At 46.1% G+C, this 17,541-nt stretch overlaps 1 protein-coding gene across 1 annotated transcript in view; it reads right to left on the reverse strand.

Annotated features, from left to right (window-relative positions):
- The window catches only part of LOC306841756 (neuropeptide Y receptor type 2-like), a 30,158-nt gene extending 14,721 nt beyond the window's left edge, over positions 1 to 15,437 (reverse strand). Inside the window, exon 1 of the mRNA XM_079371720.1 lies at positions 15,287 to 15,437. The gene's annotated coding sequence lies outside the window, so the exon portion shown is untranslated. The remainder of the gene's footprint in view (positions 1 to 15,286) is intronic.
- Positions 15,438 to 17,541: the final 2,104 nt, after the last annotated feature.

The following is a 17,541-nucleotide window of genomic DNA, read 5'->3' on the forward strand; positions in this document are numbered from 1 at the left end:
CCTTCCTTCATTCATTAGTCCTGTAAAGGTTTCCCTCATCACTTAATGATCACTTTTCATCCGCCTTCTTCAGTATTTGGAAAACAAGGTCTGCCATGGGGCGGAGCAAACCGTGTTTGAACCACCAACCAGGAAGCAGACCTTTCAATGCATATCCTCCTTCTTCTCTAAATGCGCTCCCTACTCGCACCTATAACCACTCAAGTGATCATCAACAAACCATGTGACCTATCAGAGGCTGAACTGGGAGGAGACCCAGGAGTCCACCCAGAGTCCACTGGAGGGATTATATATCTAATTTGGCCCGAGAGCGCCTGAATCCTCGAGGAGGAGCTGGACCTCGGATAAGAGGAAGAACATGGATGTGTTACCAAAAAAAGCCCTAAAGTCTTCTCCAATTCAGAAATAACCAAGCAGGCTGTAAGCATGTTGATTTCCGCTGTAAATTAGACTTTTGGGGTTTCTTTAGTTTTTGCAGGGTTAGGGTTAGCCTAGCCTCAAAAGTCCAGTCGAGGAAATGAGCTGTTTTTTGGACTGATTTTAACGCTTGGTGACGTCACGTTGGCTTTGCGTCCTTTTTCTTTGAGCTTTTATTACAATCCAGAATGACTCATGAGAAGTTCATTACAGGGACTTTGTCCTGTTGAGGACATTCACTTATCTCAAACTGCTGTTCAGTTGTGTGAAATTGTGCTTTCTACTTTAGTGGATTATTAAAAAAACATACAGTGTGAAATGTTTTTATGTGGATATGGTTGCATTTTCCTAAATGTACACAACAATAAGGCTTAACATTCCCCTGTGCTGAGCTGTTCAGAGTCTCAGTGAGCGCTCAGCTCTGGACCTCAGCAGAAGCTTCAGCCCGCAGCGCCGTATCAAACGTGCCTGATTTGTCCGTCTGCAGTGTGGTGGAAGAGGAACTGGAGCAAGGAGAAAAGAGTCAGACGAAGGCGACAACAGCTCTGTCATCCTGCAGCCCAAAGCGTTACAACACAGGAAGTCAGATCACACGGGGGAAGGGCCAATTTCTTTTAGCAGCCAGTGTGAAATGAGCAGACTCCAGAATCCAGGACACAATCACATTCAAGGTCAGTCTCTGATTGATGCCCTCGTCGAGACGCTGGTCACTGCACAGTTTTCTATTTAACACCCAGACGCCTCCATGGACCAATCAGGAGCAGAGCCCGGTGTCCAAGGTCATGTAGGTGAGAGAGTCAATGTCTCTATCCAACATCCATCCATCCTCCATCACTCCATCCATCCTCCATCACTCCATCCAACAATCATCCATCCTCCTTCACTCCATCCAACATCCATCCATCCTCCATCACTCCATCCAACAATCATCCATCACTCTATCCAACATCCATCCATCCTCCTTCACTCCATCCAACATCCATCCATCCTCCTTCACTCCATCCAACATCCATCCATCCTCCATCACTCCATCCAACAATCATCCATCCTCCATCACTCCATCCAACAATCATCCATCCTCCATCACTCCATCCATCCTCCATCACTCCATCCAACAATCATCCATCCTCCATCACTCCATCCAACAATCATCCATCCATCATCACTCCATCCATCATCACTCCATCCAACAATCATCCATCCATCATCACTCCATCCATCCTCCATCACTCCATCCATCCTCCATCACTCCATCCATCCTCCATCACTCCATCCATCCTCCATCACTCCATCCAACAATCATCCATCCATCATCACTCCATCCATCCTCCATCACTCCATCCATCCTCCATCACTCCATCCAACAATCATCCATCCATCATCACTCCATCCATCCATCCATCATCACTCCATCCAACATCCATCCATCCTCCATCACTCCCTCCAACATCCATCACTCCCTCCAACATCCATCACTCCATCCATCAATCATCCATCCATCATCACTCCATCCAACATCCATCCATCCTCCATCACTCCCTCCAACATCCATCCATCCTCCATCACTCCCTCCAACATCCATCACTCCCTCCAACATCCATCACTCCCTCCAACATCCATCACTCCCTCCAACATCCATCACTCCATCCAACATCCATCACTCCCTCCAACATCCATCACTCCCTCCAACATCCATCACTCCATCCAACATCCATCACTCCATCCAACATCCATCACTCCCTCCAACATCCATCACTCCATCCAACATTCATCACTCCCTCCAACATCCATCACTCCCTCCAACATCCATCACTCCCTCCAACATCCATCACTCCATCCAACATCCATCACTCCATCCAACATCCATCACTCCATCCAACATCCATCACTCCCTCCAACAATCATCCATACATCATCACTCCCTCCAACATCCATCACTCCATCCAACAATCATCCATCCTCCATCAAACAATCATCCATCCTCTATCACTCATCCAACATCCATCACTCCATCCAACATCCATCACTCCCTCCAACAATCATCCATCCATCATCACTCCCTCCATCCTCCATCACTCCATCCAACAATCATCCATCCTCCATCACTCATCCAACATCCATCACTCCATCCAACATCCATCACTCCATCCAACAATCATCCATCCTCCATCCAACAATCATCCATCCTCCATCACTCTATCCAACAATCATCCATCCATCACTCATCCAACATCCATCACTCATCCAACATCCATCACTCCATCCAACAATCATCCATCCTCCATCCAACAATCATCCATCCTCCATCACTCTATCCAACAATCATCCATCCATCACTCATCCAACATCCATCACTCATCCAACATCCATCACTCCATCCAACATCCATCACTCCATCCAACAATCATCCATCCTCCATCACTCCATCAAACAATCATCCATCCTCCATCACTCCATCCAACAATCATCCATCCTCCATCCAACATCCATCCATCCGCCATCACTCTCTCTAATTCACCTTTTGTCATCTGAGTTTAGAGAGAGAATCAGTGCAACAGTGAAGCAGGAGAACCAGCTCAGAGATCTGCTCATTAAAAGCAGCTTTAATGAGATCACACCAGAGCGGGGTCTCTCAGACTGCTGGACCCGAGGCCAGACTTCACTGCCCTTCAGTTCAGCACAGCACTGATGAAAGACGAAAAACATACAGAGATGTAAGCTCTTTCATCATTTCAGCTGAAATGAGAAAAACATGAAAGTGATGGCGAGTCCTCAGTCTAAAAAGAGCTCTGGTGTCATTTAGGCAACATGTTTAAAGAAAGGGATAACAAAGCAGTCACAGTGGGAAACATCAACACTGAGCTGACACTTTATTTAACCTTTATTAGGCCGGTGAAGTTCAAGACATATTTTATAACAATTATTCATCTTCCGTTTTGATTGAAGACGTCTCAGTAAGGATGCAAAAACAATCAGGGAAACTGAACATGCACCATCAAAAGAAGCTGTAGTTTCCAGGCCCGTAGTTGGTGATTGCATGGTCTCATACTGTTCCTTCCACCGAGTGGTGAGGTCTAAACACACAAACATGGACCCTGAAGATGTCCATGTCCATCCTCCATCACTCCATCCAACACTCCATCCAACACTCCATCCAACAATCATCCATCCTCCATCCAACAATCATCCATCCTCCATCCTCCATCCAACAATCATCCATCCTCCATCCTCCATCCAACAATCATCCATCCTCCATCCAACAATCATCCATCCTCCATCCAACAATCATCCATCCTCCATCACTCCATCCAACATCCATCACTCTATCCAACATCCATCACTCCATCCAACAATCATCCATCACTCCATCCAACATCCATCACTCCATCCAACAATCATCCATCACTCCATCCAACAATCATCCATCACTCCATCCAACAATCATCCATCACTCAATCCAACAATCATCCATCACTCCATCCAACAATCATCCATCCTCCATCCTCCATCCAACAATCATCCATCACTCCATCCAACAATCATCCATCCTCCATCCTCCATCCAACAATCATCCATCCTCCATCCAACAATCATCCATCCTCCATCCTCCATCCAACAATCATCCATCCTCCATCCAACAATCATCCATCCTCCATCCAACAATCATCCATCCTCCATCACTCCATCCAACATCCATCACTCTATCCAACATCCATCACTCCATCCAACAATCATCCATCACTCCATCCAACATCCATCACTCCATCCAACAATCATCCATCACTCCATCCAACAATCATCCATCACTCCATCCAACAATCATCCATCACTCAATCCAACAATCATCCATCACTCCATCCAACAATCATCCATCACTCAATCCAACAATCATCCATCACTCCATCCAACAATCATCCATCACTCCATCCAACAATCATCCATCACTCAATCCAACAATCATCCATCCTCCATCCAACAATCATCCATCCTCCATCACTCCATCCAACATCCATCACTCTATCCAACATCCATCACTCCATCCAACATCCATCCCTCCATCCAACAATCATCCATCACTCCATCCAACAATCATCCATCACTCAATCCAACAATCATCCATCCTCCATCCAACAATCATCCATCCTCCATCCAACAATCATCCATCCTCCATCCAACAATCATCCATCCTCCATCCAACAATCATCCATCCTCCATCCAACAATCATCCATCCTCCATCCAACAATCATCCATCCTCCATCACTCCATCCAACATCCATCACTCTATCCAACATCCATCACTCCATCCAACATCCATCCCTCCATCCAACAATCATCCATCCTCCATCACTCTATCCAACATCCATCCTCCATCCAACAATCATCCATCCTCCATCACTCCATCCAACATCCATCACTCCATCCAACATCCATCACTCCATCCAACAATCATCCATCACTCCATCCAACAATCATCCATCCTCCATCACTCTATCCAACATCCATCACTCCATCCAACATCCATCCCTCCATCCAACAATCATCCATCCTCCATCCAACAATCATCCATCCTCCATCACTCTATCCAACATCCATCCTCCATCCAACAATCATCCATCCTCCATCACTCCATCCAACATCCATCACTCTATCCAACATCCATCACTCCATCCAACATCCATCCCTCCATCCAACAATCATCCATCCTCCATCACTCCATCCAACATCCATCACTCCATCCAACATCCATCACTCCATCCAACAATCATCCATCACTCCATCCAACAATCATCCATCCTCCATCACTCCATCCAACATCCATCACTCCATCACTCCATCCAACAATCATCCATCCTCCATCCAACAATCATCCATCCTCCATCCAACAATCATCCATCCTCCATCACTCCATCCAACATCCATCCTCCATCCAACAATCATCCATCCTCCATCCAACAATCATCCATCACTCCATCCAACATCCATCACTCCATCCAACAATCATCCATCCTCCATCACTCCATCCATCCATATGTCCATCCACCCAATCATCCATCCATCCTCCATCCTTCCAGCCAGCCATCCATCATTCAGCCATCTATCATCCATCCATCACTGCATCCATCCATCATCTATCCATCTCTCTATCCATCATGACAGTATGTATGTTTATGGATTGATTCATCTTGATGAATTTGTGGATTTATCTTTTAATTGTATCAACCATGTGAGAGTATTTATTTAAGGTGTGTCAGAGATCTCATTACAACAGCAAAGCTATATTTGGTTTACAGCCAACTGTCTTCTTTGTTAGCCATCTTTCTAGCAGAATATAAGGAACAGTGTTAAGAAGAATACTTTGCCAATGACTGCAGAGTCCTGGTCAGCATGTTCGTAGTGATTGCAAGGTTCTGGTCATCAAGCATATTGTCAACTATTGTGAGATCTAGGTCCAGCATGTTTGAGCAATTGTCTGTGATGTAATTTGACCATAGCTAAATAAATCTAAGATGATCCACAAGTCTGTTTGACAATGTTCTCCTCATTCATCTAACACAGAAATAGAAACCCCCCTTCCACATCATCATCCATCCAAGTGTCTCATAAATCTAAATCTAAATGTCAAAATAAAACCACAAAACTGTTTCACCGTGAGGATGACTCTGCAAGCTCGTTATGGTGAATCTGTCGGAGAGCAACACCATGAAAACATGGAGCCTGAGCAGCTCACTCTCCCTCCATGTTTTAATCATTCAGACAAAGATGAGAAAATGGGGGGGGGGGATATTTACATTACACCTCAAAACTGTTTGATTTATTCAGAAGAACTGTTCGTTGTGTCCTCGTTAAAGATGTGGAAGGCCGGGAATATAAAACCAACAGAAGTTCTGAGTGGTGAAACAGGAAGTGGAGCAGCAGCCTCCTGTGTTTTACAGATCCCAGCTGCACATTAAACTTTGAAACATGACATTTCTCTGCTGATTATTAATTAATCCACGCTCCCCACACAACTCAGATTTACTGGTACACACTCTTACCCCTCAATTCCACCAGATCAGTGTGCATTGCGTGTCCGCTCCGTGCATCCTCTTCCGTCCGTGTTCTCCATCCGCTGCACGGAGAGCACAGCTGATCAGCTGGAGTGCCGAGACAAAGGAATTAAACAGATTCACCCGGACCGTGTGAGATTATACGATGTTGGCTAAAACTCTATGTAATCCTTATCAACACATAAACAAACAGGTATATTTACTGAACTGTCCAAACGAAGATGAATATAAACGGGATGTTTTAATGTATCGCTGTCTGACTTCCTGTCCTGCTTCTTTTTTTCTCTGCATTGTGTTCTAGCATCAGGCAAAAATAGATAATAGTCCAAGTCATCGGTCCCCACTGGCTACCTGTTATACATAACTTTAGGGTTAGGGCTCTCGATGGAAAACAAGATGGGAGCATGCTTCACAACAAAAGCTCCCAGACTTCAGTTGTCCAATCAGAGCTTCTGTTATGAACACTTTTTTTAGACGAGCCTTTTTAAACTTCTTTTGCTTCTTACTTTCACATTGCTCACCACTGCACTATTATCTTACTTAGTCTTCTACATTTTAGTCTTTAATTACTTGTTTATATTTTTTACATTGTACAGAGAGCTCAGTCTACTGAAGTTAAAGTCCTTGTGTGTTAAACATAGCTGGACATTAAAACTGATTCTTCTTCCTGTTGTTATTTCTACATGGCTCAGTCCTGATGGGATGCACCTCCCCCATATGTCATGAACAAATGACTTTTTCTGTTTTCTGAGTTTCTGTTCTCAAAAAGGCAGTTTACCATTCTGCTTCAGTTCCCTTCCAGACTTCACATCTCTGGCTGTAAATGTGTCCAGACTGGACTCAGTTAGTCAAAGGCTTCTTCTGATTGGGGACTCGGCACTCGGAGCGTTGCAGTGCGAGGATTAGAGTCAGACCGGTGATTACAGACAGACAGCACCACCTCCACTTCATTTCTCATGGCCTCTAAAACACGAAGAGGAAAACACTCCTGCTGGGAGGTCGTCTTCCAAACAGCAGCTTCTGAAACGTCTCGGCTTGGTTCATTCTTCTTCACAACTTGAACCTAAAGGAACTGGAATCTGTGGTCCAGGACAAAGACTCAACCAGGCTGCTATTTGAACTTGTGTTGTTCAGCATCTTTTGTGGTAGTTTTTTGTGAAGTTGTTTAAAAGATGTCCAGGGTTATGAAGCCTTTTCTTGAAGGTTTATTACATTTGATATATCTGTCTTTAAAGGGTTAGGGTTTTATCCAGTGGCTGTTGGTGTGTTCCAGTACAGATCATTGTGGTTTTTGTCCCAGACAGGCTCCGCTTGTCATTCTGAGTGTGTGACATCATTACAGAAAGGATCCCTGCAGGGAGAAGTTGATTGGTGGAACCACAAACAGCTGTTACCTGTCAGGACTCTCAGCTTTCTGTTGTGGTCAGTTTTTAACGGTACACTTCCTGCCCGAGCAGGCGGGTACACAGCGCTGACAGATAGATGGAGACATCCAGAGTTTGATGTCCACCTGTTTGTGAAGTGAGCACGCTTCATGAAGCACGAGTATAGCATCCTATGCCGGCCAGCAGGGGGCCAATCAGTAGAATCCTCTCTTTGGTGTAGACCCAGAGCCTGCTGGGATTATATGTCTCAGAATCTCCAGGAGGAGGAGCTGAAAAATGTTACTCAGAGGAAAGTCTGGGTTGACCTTCAGCTGCCACCGCGAGCCGACCTCGGACAAGAGGAAGAACATAGATTACCAACACCCAGTCCAGTCTATCAGCTCAGCAAACTTTCCAACAGGGTTTCTCAGAACTCTTCCACAGCGTATCAAACAGACGGAGTCTCAGTCCAATCACCCGTCTGCCTCTGAAGCCTTGTTACGGAGCCCAACAGTGAAAGGTGCTGACTCCACCTCACCAAGTCCAACATCAAGCTTCAACTAAGCCCCGCCCCTTATTCATCCAAAACTCTAATCCTCTACATAACCAGAAAGGATAAGTTATAATTAGGGGTGGGGCTTCAACGCGTTAATTATATCACAGTTTGCCTTAAAAACAGCACAGAACTGTTTGTAACTCGACCAAATGACTTCAGGACCAAACTTAGTAATTGAACATCTGATAAACTGTCAGGCTCTGGACTGTAGATCACTGTTAGTGGTAGAAGATGAGAGGTTAGAAAATACGTTACAGATAACAACATGTGAGCCAACTTTCCAGCTGCTGAGCAGAAAAACTATTTCAAACAAAATCCAACAGCTTCATGAAACTGAGAAGTAACACTGCATTCATTCATCCACCAAAATCCATTTAGACTGAGAAGTGCTGCTTTTTCAGCCAAATATTGTGATGCACTTAAAATGCGATTAATTTTGATTAATTAATCAGAAAGCCCTGAGTTTTTTAATCAAGTCTCAGAACTAGTTATAATAATAATAACACATAAGCTTTAGAGAGCCACATAGTTTAATTTTAAACTGGGACCTGAATCGATCTGTTGGCTTTCAGAGCAAGCCTCTAGTGGACACTCAAGGAACTGCAGTCATTGGCTTGAAGTTTAAACGTAGACTTTTTAAAGATTTCTTTTGGGCATTTTGAGCCTTTACTACAGAGGTAGGATCGAGCACTAACTAAGCCTAGCTATGAGGAATGTTGGTCTGAGAAGATAATGAGAGATGGAAATATAAAGAAGTTTGTAAACAGCTGAAGTGTGGCGCTGCTGCTCTCCTCACACGGAGCCTTCAGTGGAGCATGTTTCCTCTGTGCCTCGCTGGGCTTTATGAGCTCCCAGGAACAAGGACGAAAATAGAGGTGCTGCAAATGTCAGGGAAGTGAGAAAATGGAGTGATGAATAAATCAGTGCATGGTGATGTGAAGCTAAATGGAGAGAGAGAGAGTGCATTAGAGAGCAGGAGGGAGTTTGGGAGAGGATGCCAGTAAACATGAGAGCATGTCTAATGTTCGCAGGATTAGTCGACACAGCCAGAGTGAAAAGAGAGACGGAGCTGCGTGAAGCAGAGAAATCCTCTTTCTTCAAAAGTCACTCGTCAGCTTCTTTGATCTGTCTGCAGGAAACACGCACGATGAAAAGTTAAAAACAACATCCAGCTTATTTTAACAACCTGTTGAAGACCAGATCAAAGAATCAGTGTGAACAAGATAGAGATAGATAGATAGATCGACACATATAGATCTGTATTAGGCCGCTTGTCCTCCGGGCGTCCTCTCTAACGCTGGCTGTGCACGTCAGTATGAGCGACGCCGCTCTCGAGCTTCTCACTGTCGAGAATATCGAACATGTTGGGCTGAAAAGTTCAACCATCAACAAGTGGAAGAGCAAAGCTTCAAGCTGGAATGACACTGATCCAGGTAGACTCTCCTGCATGCTCTAGAACCACAGCTCTATACTCTGCTCGTCTTTCTTCCACTGTGTCACTAAATGACACTTCCTGTTTCAATATATCAACATGTGTTCTTTAACTCGAAGAACACTTCAGTCTGTTCTTAGAAAAACTCCTGTGAGACTTCTATACTATTCTATTCTATTCGATTCTATGCTATTCTATTCTATTCTAATCTATTCGATTCTATTCTATTCAATTCTATTCTATTCTATTCGATTCGATTCGATTCTATGCTATTCTATTCTATTCGATTCTATGCTATTCTATTCTATTCTATTCTATTCGATTCTATTCTATTCTATTCTATACTATTCTATTCTATTCTATACTATTCTATTCTATTCTATTCTATTCTATTCTATACTATTCTATTCTATTCTATACTATTCTATTCTATTCTATTCTAATCTATTCTATTCTATTCTATTCTATACTATTCTATTCTATTCTATTCTAATCTATTCGATTCTATACTATTCTATACTCCTGAATGAACGACCGAACAGGTCAGTCAGAACAAGTCAGTCAGAACAGGTCAGTCAGAACAGGTCAGTTAGAACAGGTCAGTTAGAACAGGTCAGTTAGAACAGGTCAGTCAGAACAGGTCAGTTAGAACAGGTCAGTTAGAACAGGTCAGTCAGAACAGGTCAGTTAGAACAGGTCAGTCAGAACAGGTCAGTTAGAACAGGTCAGTTAGAACAGGTCAGTTAGAACAGGTCAGTCAGAACAGGTCAGTTAGAACAGGTCAGTTAGAACAGGTCAGTCAGAACAGGTCAGTCAGAACAGGTCAGTTAGAACAGGTCAGTCAGAACAAGTCAGTTAGAACAGGTCAGTCAGAACAGGTCAGTTAGAACAGGTCAGTCAGAACAGGTCAGTTAGAACAGGTCAGTTAGAACAGGTCAGTTAGAACAGGTCAGTTAGAACAGGTCAGTCAGAACAGGTCAGTTAGAACAGGTCAGTCAGAACAGGTCAGTTAGAACAGGTCAGTTAGAACAGGTCAGTTAGAACAGGTCAGTCAGAACAGGTCAGTTAGAACAGGTCAGTCAGAACAGGTCAGTCAGAACAGGTCAGTTAGAACAGGTCAGTCAGAACAGGTCAGTCAGAACAGGTCAGTTAGAACAGGTCAGTCAGAACAAGTCAGTTAGAACAGGTCAGTCAGAACAAGTCAGTTAGAACAGGTCAGTTAGAACAGGTCAGTCAGAACAGGTCAGTTAGAACAGGTCAGTCAGAACAGGTCAGTTAGAACAGGTCAGTCAGAACAGGTCAGTCAGAACAGGTCAGTTAGAACAGGTCAGTCAGAACAGGTCAGTTAGAACAGGTCAGTCAGAACAAGTCAGTTAGAACAGGTCAGTTAGAACAGGTCAGTTAGAACAGGTCAGTTAGAACAGGTCAGTCAGAACAGGTCAGTTAGAACAGGTCAGTCATAACAGGTCAGTTAGAACAGGTCAGTTAGAACAGGTCAGTTAGAACAGGTCAGTCAGAACAGGTCAGTTAGAACAGGTCAGTTAGAACAGGTCAGTAAGAACAGGTCAGTTAGAACAGGTCAGTTAGAACAGGTCAGTCAGAACAGGTCAGTTAGAACAGGTCAGTCAGAACAGGTCAGTTAGAACAGGTCAGTTAGAACAGGTCAGTCAGAACAGGTCAGTTAGAACAGGTCAGTTAGAACAGGTCAGTCAGAACAGGTCAGTCAGAACAGGTCAGTTAGAACAGGTCAGTCAGAACAAGTCAGTTAGAACAGGTCAGTCAGAACAAGTCAGTTAGAACAGGTCAGTTAGAACAGGTCAGTTAGAACAGGTCAGTCAGAACAGGTCAGTTAGAACAGGTCAGTCAGAACAGGTCAGTTAGAACAGGTCAGTTAGAACAGGTCAGTCAGAACAGGTCAGTCAGAACAAGTCAGTTAGAACAGGTCAGTCAGAACAGGTCAGTCAGAACAGGTCAGTCAGAACAGGTCAGTTAGAACAGGTCAGTCAGAACAGGTCAGTTAGAACAGGTCAGTCAGAACAAGTCAGTTAGAACAGGTCAGTTAGAACAGCTCAGTTAGAACAGGTCAGTTAGAACAGGTCAGTCAGAACAGGTCAGTTAGAACAGGTCAGTCATAACAGGTCAGTTAGAACAGGTCAGTTAGAACAGGTCAGTTAGAACAGGTCAGTCAGAACAGGTCAGTTAGAACAGGTCAGTTAGAACAGGTCAGTAAGAACAGGTCAGTTAGAACAGGTCAGTTAGAACAGGTCAGTCAGAACAGGTCAGTTAGAACAGGTCAGTTAGAACAGGTCAGTTAGAACAGGTCAGTCAGAACAAGTCAGTCAGAACAGGTCAGTTAGAACAGGTCAGTTAGAAAAGGTCAGTTAGAACAGGTCAGTCAGAACAGGTCAGTTAGAACAGGTCAGTCATAACAGGTCAGTTAGAACAGGTCAGTCAGAACAGGTCAGTTAGAAACAGGTCAGTTAGAACAGGTCAGTTAGAACAGGTCAGTAAGAACAGGTCAGTTAGAACAGGTCAGTTAGAACAGGTCAGTCAGAACAGGTCAGTTAGAACAGGTCAGTTAGAACAGGTCAGTTAGAACAGGTCAGTTAGACAGGTCAGTTAGAACAGGTCAGTTAGAACAGGTCAGTCAGAACAGGTCAGTCATAACAGGTCAGTTAGAACAGGTCAGTTAGAACAGGTCAGTTAGAACAGGTCAGTTAGAACAGGTCAGTAAGAACAGGTCAGTTAGAACAGGTCAGTCAGAACAGGTCAGTTAGAACAGGTCAGTTAGAACAGGTCAGTTAGAACAGGTCAGTAAGAACAGGTCAGTTAGAACAGGTCAGTTAGAACAGGTCAGTTAGAACAGGTCAGTCAAGAACAGGTCAGTTAGAACAGGTCAGTTAGAACAGGTCAGTAGAACAGGTCAGTAAGAACAGGTCAGTTAGAACAGGTCAGTTAGAACAGTCAGTTAGAACAGGTCAGTCAGAACAGGTCAGTTAGACAGGTCGTCAGAACAGGTCGGTCAGAACAGGTCAGTTAGAACAGGTCAGTTAGAACAGCGTCAGTTAGAACAGGTCTCTTTTTCAGCGAGTCAGTAAAAGTCTCACAGCTGGATTTTGTACCAAAGAAACTTTAAGGTTTTTTTTCTGTCTGTGTTTCTTTAAATCCCAGCAGGACTCGTTTCTAATCCCATGAAACCTCAACAGACTCCAGAAGGCCCAAACCAGAAAGGACACCTCAGTCCAACATGCCTCCCAGCACGTGTGTGTGTGTGTGTGTGTGTGTGTGTGTGTGTGTGTGTGTGTGTGTGTTGTGTGTGTGTGTGTGTGTGTGCTAAGAGAAAAAGTGACATGAAGGACACATGGTGTGGACAGTTTGAGGACAGTGAAACATAGAAAGAGAGGCATGAGGGGAGGGGAGCATCCTTCCCTGATCCAGTTTCTGTCTGTTCTACATGAGTCTGGTTCTGATCCAGGTTTCTGTCTGTTCTACATGAGTCTGGGTCTGATCCAGGTTTCTGCCTGTTCTACATGAGTCTGGTTCTGATCCAGGTTTCTGCCTGTTCTACATGAGTCTGGTTCTGATCCAGGTTTCTGCCTGTTCTACATGAGTCTGGTTCTGATCCAGGTTTCTGCCTGTTCTACATGAGTCTGGTTCTGATCCAGGTTTCTGCCTGTTCTACATGAGTCTGGTTCTGATCCAGGTTTCTGTCTGTTCTACATGAGTCTGGTTCTGATCCAGGTTTCTGTCTGTTCTACATGAGTCTGGTTCTGATCCAGGTTTCTGTCTGTTCTACATGAGTCTGGTTCTGATCCAGGTTTTCTGCCTGTTCTACATGAGTCTGGTTCTGATCCAGGTTTCTGTCTGTTCTACATGAGTCTGGTTCTGATCCAGGTTTCTGCCTGTTCTACATGAGTCTGGTTCTGATCCAGGTTTCTGCCTGTTCTACATGAGTCTGGTTCTGATCCAAAGGTTTCTGCCTGTTCTACATGAGTCTGGTTCTGATCCAGGTTTCTGCCTGTTCTACATGAGTCTGGTTCTGATCCAGGTTTCTGCCTGTTCTACATGAGTCTGGTTCTGATCAGGTTTCTGCCTGTTCTACATGAGTCTGGTTCTGATCAGGTTTCTGCCTGTTCTACATGAGTCTGGTTCTGATCCAGGTTTCTGCCTGTTCTACATGAGTCTGGTTCTGATTGATTGATCTCATCTTGTAAACAGTCTGTTACTTCTGCATGAACAATAATCAGCTGTCATATCAGAGTCGATCGTGTGTGTGTGTGTGTGTGTGTGTGTGTGGTGTGTGTGTGTGTGTGTGTGTGTGTGTGTGTGTGTGTGTGTGTGTGTTGTGTTCTGACAGATTGTGTGAAAAATAAACAAATATTTAAATGTTCAAAGTGAGTTTTTAATGTGTCTCTGTCTTCTGTGTTTTTTGGTTCCCCTGTATGCCTGAGTCCCCTAACCTGCTCGTGGACCAGAACCTGAGAGAGTCAGCCGATGAGTCCCCTAACCTGCTCGTGGACCAGAACCTGAGAGAGTCAGCCGATGAGTCCCCTGACCTGCTCGTGGACCAGAACCTGAGAGAGTCAGCCGATGAGTCCCCTAACCTGCTCGTGGACCAGAACCTGAGAGAGTCAGCCGATGAGTTCCCTAACCTGCTCGTGGACCAGAACCTGAGAGAGTCAGCCGATGAGTCCCCTGACCTGCTCGTGGACCAGAACCTGAGAGAGTCAGCCGATGAGTCCCCTAACCTGCTCGTGGACCCAGAACCTGAGAGAGTCAGCCGATGAGTCCCCTGACCTGCTCGTGGACCAGAACCTGAGAGAGTCAGCCGATGAGTCCCCTGACCTGCTCATGGACCAGAACCTGAGAGAGTCAGCCGATGAGTCCCCTGACCTGCTCGTGGACCAGAACCTGAGAGAGTCAGCCGATGAGTCCCCTGACCTGCTCGTGGACCAGAACCTGAGAGAGTCAGCCCGATGAGTTCCCTGACCTGCTCGTGGACCAGAACCCTGAGAGAGTCAGCCGATGAGTCCCCTAACCTGCTCGTGGACCAGAACCTGAGAGAGTCAGCCGATGAGTTCCCTGACCTGCTCATGGACCAGAACCTGAGAGAGTCAGCCGATGAGTCCCCCTGACCTGCTCGTGGACCAGAACCTGAGAGAGTCAGCCGATGAGTCCCCTGACCTGCTCGGTGGACCAGAACCTGAGAGAGTCAGCCGATGAGTCCCCTGACCTGCTCGTGGACCAGAACCTGAGAGAGTCAGCCGATGAGTCCCCTGACCTGCTCGTGGACCTGGACCTGAGAGAGTCAGCCGATGAGTCCCCTAACCTGCTCGTGGACCTGGACCTGAGAGAGTCCGGTTCCCTGACTGAGTGTGTCTATCTGAGAACAGGCTCATAGAATGAAGCTGTGTGACTGACAGTGAATGTGTGAGCGTGCGTGTGCACGTGGAGGACTGGCACACTGACCTCTCGGTCCCTCGGGGGGCCTCCGGGTCGGTCAGCACGGAGTCCCTGTCCCTGCAGGCTCTCACAGATCCCAGATGGCTCCGCTCAGACTCTGGACTGAGACTGACACGTTGATATTAAAAGGAGTGAATCAAAGCGGCTCTTCAGAGATCCCAATCTTCTGCATCCTCACGATCCCTCTCCTCCTCCTGCCTCCCTCTTACTGAACGATCCCTCTCCTCCTCCTGCCTCCCTCTTACTGAACGATCCTCCTCCTCCTGCCTCCCTCTTACTGAACGATCCTCCTCCTCCGCTCCTCCTGCCTCCCTCTTACTGAACGATCCCTCTCCTCCTCCTGCCTCCCTCTTACTGAACGCTCCTCCTCCTCCTGCCTCTCTCTTACTGAACGCTCCTCCTCCTCCTGCCTCTCTCTTACTGAACGCTCCTCCTCCTCCTGCCTCTCTCTTACTGAACGATCCCTCCTCCTCCTGCCTCTCTCTTACTGAACGATCCCTCCGCTCCTCCTGCCTCCCTCTCTCCCTCTTACTGAACGATCCCTCCTCTCCTCCTGCCTCCCTCTTACTGAACGATCCTCCTCCTCTCCTCCTCCTGCCTCCCTCTCTCTCTCTCGGCTTCTCAGGGTGCCAGACTCTCTTCTTCCTGTCGGGAGGAAACACGTCGCAGAATTCCTCTAAAAGACATCCAAAGAAGAGAAACAGGCGGTCAAACAGTCCGTGTGCAAAGAGGCGAGCAGCTTTCTAAACAGCTGTAAAGAAACAGCTTTGACTTCAGCATTCTCTCTCTCTCTGTCTCTCTCTCTGTCTCTCTCTGTCTGTCTCTCTCTCTGTCTCTCTCTCTGTCTCTCTCTCTCTCTGTCTCTCTCTCTCTCTGTCTCTCTGTCTCTCTCTCTCTCTGTCTCTCTCTCTCTCTCCCTCTCCGTCCTCGCGCTCTGCACTCCAACACGGAGTGAAGCATTTTACGCACCGCGCGTAAAAATAAGAGCGGGATTAAGGGAGGAGAGTGCCTCCCCTACGGGGGGAGAGTGGGGGGGGGCTGAGGGTTGAGGGAGGGGGGGAGGGGGAGGGGGGAGAGAGAGGGGGGGGGGGGGGAGTCGGGAGGGGGGAGGGGGATGTGTGTTCAAGGTAGAAGGCGACACGTGCAAGGATGGGAAGCAAGAAAAGAGGAGGAGAAGGAAAGGAGACGAGTGTGTGTGTGTGTGTTTGTTTGTTGTGCGCGTGCTGTGTGCTATGTGTGTGTTCCTGTGTGTGTGTGTGTGTGTGTGTGTGTGTGTGTGTGTGTGTGCTCTATGTGTTTGTGCTGTGTTGCTTCTGTTTGTGTGCTGTGTGTGTGATGATGCTCTATGTGTGTCTTGTGTGTGTGTGTGTGTGTGTGTGCTTTGTATGTGTGTGTGTGTTCTCTGTGTGTGTGTGTGTGTGTGTGTGTGTGTGTCTCTGTGTGTCATGTGTGTGTGTGTTCTCTCTGTGTGTGTATGTGTGTGTGTGGTTCTCTCTATGTGTGTGTGTGTTCTGTGTGTGTGTGTGTGTGTGTGTGTGGGGTGTGTGTGTGTGTGTGTGTGTGTGTGTGTGTGTGTGTGTGTGTGCATATTCAGGATCGATGCAATCGTCATGGTGATGTCATCCTCTGGTTTGTGTCAACAACCACTATGAACCTCCTGCCCTTCTTCCTGTCCCAGTCTACTTCCTGTCCCAGTCTACTTCCTGTCCCATTCTACTTCCTGTCCCATTCTACTTCCTATCCCAGTATACTTCCTGTCCCAGTCTACTTCATGTTCCATTCTACTTCCTATCCCAGTCTACTTCCTGTCCCAGTCTACTTCCTGTCCCAGTCTACTTCCTGTCCCATTTCTACTTCCTATCCCAGTATACTTCCTGTCCCAGTCTACTTCTGTCCCATTCTACTTCCTATCCCAGTCTACTTCCTGTCCCAGTCTACTTCCTGTCCCATTCTACTTCCTGTTCCCATTCTACTTCCTATCCCAGTATACTTCCTGTCCCAGTCTACTTCCTGTCCCAGTATACTTCCTGTCCCAGTCTTCTTCCTGTCCCAGTCTACTTTCTGTCCCAGTCTTCTTCCTGTCCCAGTATACTTCCTGTCCCATTCTACTTCCTGTCCCAGTCGTCTTCCTATCCCAGTCGTCTTCCTATCCCAGTATACTTCCTGTCCCAGTCTTCTTCCTGTCCCAGTCGTCTTCCTATCCCAGTATACTTCCTGTCCCAGTCTACTTCCTGTCCCAGTCTTCTTCCTGTCCCAGTATA

The sequence above is a fragment of the Symphodus melops genome (assembly GCF_947650265.1).
Source record: "Symphodus melops genome assembly, chromosome: 20".
In the NCBI taxonomy this organism is placed as follows: Eukaryota; Metazoa; Chordata; class Actinopteri; order Labriformes; family Labridae; genus Symphodus; species Symphodus melops.